Source organism: Giraffa tippelskirchi, chromosome Y (genome assembly GCF_054371585.1).
Source record: "Giraffa tippelskirchi isolate mGirTip1 chromosome Y, T2T-mGirTip1v1.2.pri, whole genome shotgun sequence".
NCBI lineage: Eukaryota > Metazoa > Chordata > Mammalia > Artiodactyla > Giraffidae > Giraffa > Giraffa tippelskirchi.
The window spans coordinates 18,422,020-18,426,394 of NC_137290.1; positions in this window are offsets into that span (position 1 = coordinate 18,422,020).

The window sequence follows — 4,375 nt, forward strand, 5'->3', positions numbered from 1 at the left end:
CTGAAACTGCAGTCCTTTGGCCATCTCATGCGAAAAGTTGACTCATTGGAAAAGACCCTAATGCTGGGTAGGATTGAGGGCAGGAGGAGAAGGGGATGACAGAGGATGAGACGGTTGGATGGCATCACTGACTCAATGGATATGGGTTTGGGTAAACTCCGAGAGTTGGTGATGGACAGAGAGGCCTGGTGTGCTGCAATTCATGGGGTCGCAAAGACTCGGACACGATTGAAAGACTGAACTGAACTTAACTGATGCTGGGCAAGTTCAAATGTGGGAGGAGAAGGGGACAACAAAGGACAGGTTGGTTGGATGGCATCACCAACTCAATGGACATGAGTTTGAGTAAACTCTGGGGCGTTGGTGATGGACTAGGAGGCCTGACTTGCAGCAGTCCATGGGCTCGCAAAGACTCGGACATGACTGAAAGACTGAACTGAACTGAACTGATGCTGGGAAGGACCAAAGGTGGGAGGAGAAGGGGACAACAAAGGACAGGTTGGTTGGATGGCATCACCAACACAATGGACATGAGTTTGAGTAAACTCCGGGGTGTTGGTGATGGACAAGGAGGCCTGACTTGCAGCAGTCCATGGGCTCGCAAAGGATCGGACACAACTAAGCCACTGAACAGACTGACTGAACTCAAAATCAAAGAAAGGGATTCTGGGAAATGTAGCTCCAGACTAGGCAAATTAACACAGCGGAGCACAGAGCACTTGACTTACTAAACCCTTCTGCTTCACTTAGTAGGGTGAACTGAGCTTTGAAAAACCGACCTGACTGATAAAGAGACTTTGGACAAGTCTGCAGTGAGGAGACTTTTAGTCACTGCTTTAATTTTCCATCGTACGAATCTGCACTAGAAACAGTCTGGATGTCATTTTCCCCACCTGCCTTGCAGTCAGAACGTAACCATGGGACCTAGGCTCAATCAATTAGACGCACCCAGATGGTACCCAGGCTCAGCCAATCAAATACATCCAGATGGCACTTAAGACCAATTAGGTACAGCCACATGAAATGTAGGCTTAGCCAATGGATACACTTACAGGTGAAAGCAGTGCAACTGGGTTCTGATGCATAGAATTCAATCTAGACGAGGTGGAAGGGACATAAGCCATGTCACTAGTGACAGCCACTGTGTCTGGAGCCAGTGGTAGTGACAGTTCAGTTCAGTCACTCAGTCCAGTCCGACTCTCTGCGACCCCATGAACTGCAGCATGCCAGGCCTCCCTGTCCATCACCAACACCTGAAGTTCACCCAAACCCATGTCCATTGAGTTGGTGATGCCATCACACCATCTCATCCTCTGTCATCCCCTTCTTCTCCTGCCCTCAATCTTTCCCAGCATCAGGGTCTTCTCCAATGAGTGACAGAAGATCCTGCACTCAAACTCTATATTGTTCATGGCTGTCTCTCCAGCCATCCCTCTCAGAAATCTCAGTCACTTAATATCCTTTAATAAGTTTCTTTCCTGCTCAAAGTTACCTCTCATGAATTCTATTCTTTCCAGTAGAAAGCTGACACCCCTCTAACTTCATTTAACCATCTAGCCTCTTTCCAAAACTAGATAAAATAAGGAACAATGTCCACCCCCATGGGCAGTGGAGTCAGGGAGATGCATTTTGTCAAATTACTATGGTGCCACAGACTCTGGGCCAGTGTCACCTGTGAGGGGGTCACTGACCTGGGTTGTGAGTCGGGTAGACCCATCTGAATCCTGGCTGTGGTGCTGACTGGCCTGTTGTGTGACATTGCGCATATCACTTTCCTCATCTCGAGAAATGACTGTGCTTAGTGTTGCCTCCTGGGGATATCATAGAGACCAAAAAATTCCTCTACGGAGCAATCTCTCAACCACACAGCTCAGCATGTTGGACACACCCACACCAGTGATGATAAAAGGAATAAGAGTGACCTTTCTTTTGCTGGATTAAAGAAAATAAATAATAATAGAGGTGGTGTCCTCATGTAGTCCAAGATGAAGATGGTCTGTGAATGCTGCAGTTTAGAAAAGTTACATGTTTTTGGTTTTATATTTTTTAGTTTTCTATTTTTTTTATTATATTTATTTTAATTGGAGGCTAATTATGGTACAATATCGTAGTGGTTTTGCCATGCATTGACATGAGTCAGCCACGGGTGTACATGGGTTTCCCATCCTGAACCCCCTCACCCCAATTCCATCCCTCTGGGTCATCCCAGTGCACCAACTCTGAGCACCCTGTCTCATGCATTGCACCTGCACTGGAGGTCTGTTTCACATATGAAAATATACATGTTTCCATGTTATTCTCTGAATCCATCCCAGACTTGCCTTCTCTCACAGAGTCCAGAAGACTCTTCTATACATCTGTGTCACTTTTCCTGTCTTTCACATAGGGTTATCATCACTATCTTTCTGAATTCCCTGTGTGTGTGTGTGTGTGTGTGTGTGTGTGTTTGTGTTATTGGTGTTTTTCCTTCTGGCTTACATCGCTCTGTTTAATAGGGTCCAGTTTCATCCACCTCGTTAAAACTGGTTCAAATGCATTGTTTTGAATGGCTTAGTAATATTCCATTGTGTATATGTACCACGGCTTTCTTAGCCATTCGTCTGCTGTTGTACATCTAGGTTGCTTCCATGTCCTGGCTATTATAAACAGTGCTAGGGTGAACATTGGGGTACACGTGTCTCTTTCAATTCTGGATTCCTCGGGGTGTATGCCCAGCAGTAGGACTGCTGAGTCATATGGCAGTTCCATTTCCAGGTTTTTAAGGAATCTCCACACTGTTCTCTATAGTAGCTCTAATAGTTCGCATTTCCATCAACGGTGTAAGAGGGTTCCCTTTTCTCCACACCCTCTCCAGGATTTATTGTTTGTAGACGTTTGGATAGCAGCCATTCTGACTGGTGTGAGATGGTACCTCATTATGGTTTTGCTTTGCATTTCTCTGATAATGAGTGATGTTAAACATCTTTTCAAGAGTTTGTTAGCCATCTGTATGTCTTCTTTGGAGAAATGACTGTTTAGTTCTTTGGCCCCTTTTTTGATTGGCTAGCATTTTTTTCTGGAATTGAGCTGCAGGCGTTGCTTATATAGTTTTGAGATTAATTCATTGTCAATTGCTTCGTTTGCTATAATTTTGGCCCATTCTGAAGGCAGTCTTCTTCCCTTGCTTATAGTTTCCTTCACTGTGCAAAAGCTTTTCAGTTTATTTAGGTCCCATTGGAGTATGTTTGCTTTAATTTCCATTACTCTGGGAGGTGGCTCATAGAGGATCCTGCTGTGATTTCTGTCAGAAAGCGTTTTGCCTGTGTTTTCCTCTAGGAGTTTTCTACTTTGTGGTCTTACATTTAGATCTTTAATCCATTTTGAATTTATTTTTGTGTACGGTGCTAGAAAGTGTTCTAGTTTCCCTCTTGTACAAGTGCTTGACCAGTTTTCCCAGCACAACTTGTTAAAGAGATTGTCTTGTCTTCATTGTATATTCTTGCCTCCTCTATCAAAGATAAAGTGTCCATAGGTACGTGGCTTGGACCTCTGGGCTTGCAATTTTGATCCATTTATCTATATTTCTGTCTTTGTGCTAGAACCACGCTGTCTTGATGACTGTAGCTTTGTAGTATAGCCTGAAATCAGGCAGGGTGATTCCTCCAGGTCCATTCTTCTTTCTCAAGATTGCTTTGGCTATTCGAGGTTTTTTGTAATTCCATACAAATTGTGAAATTATTTCTTCTATTTCCCTGAAAAATACCGTTGGTGGCTTGATAGGGATTGCATTGAATCTATAGATTGCTTTGGGTAGTATACTCATTTTCACTATATTGATTCTTTCACTCCATGAACATGGTATATTCCTCCATCTATTTGTGTCCTGTTTGACTTCTTTCACCAGTGTTTTATAGTTTTCTATATGTATATATAGGTCTTTTGTTTCTTTAGGTAGATATATTCCTCAGTATTTTATTGTTTTCATTGGAGTGGTGAATGGAATGGTTTCTTTAAGTTTTCTTTCAGTTTTCTCCTTGTTAGTGTATAGGAATGCAAGGGATTTCTGCGTGTTCATTTTGTTTCCTGCAACTTTACTATATTCATTGATTAGCTCTAGTAATTTTCTGGTGGAGTGTTTAGGATTTTCTCTGTAGAAGATCATGGCATCTGCAAACAGTGAGTGTTTTACTTCTACTTTTCCAATCCGGGTTCCTTTTATTTCTTTTTCTGCTCTGATCGCTGTGGCCAAAACTCCCAAAACTATGTTGAATAGGAGTGGTGAGAGTGGGTACCATTGTACTGATCCTTACTTTAGGGTCATTGCTTTCAATTTTTCACCTTTGAGGATAATGTTTGCTGTGGGTTTGTCGTATATATCTTTTATTATGTTGAGATT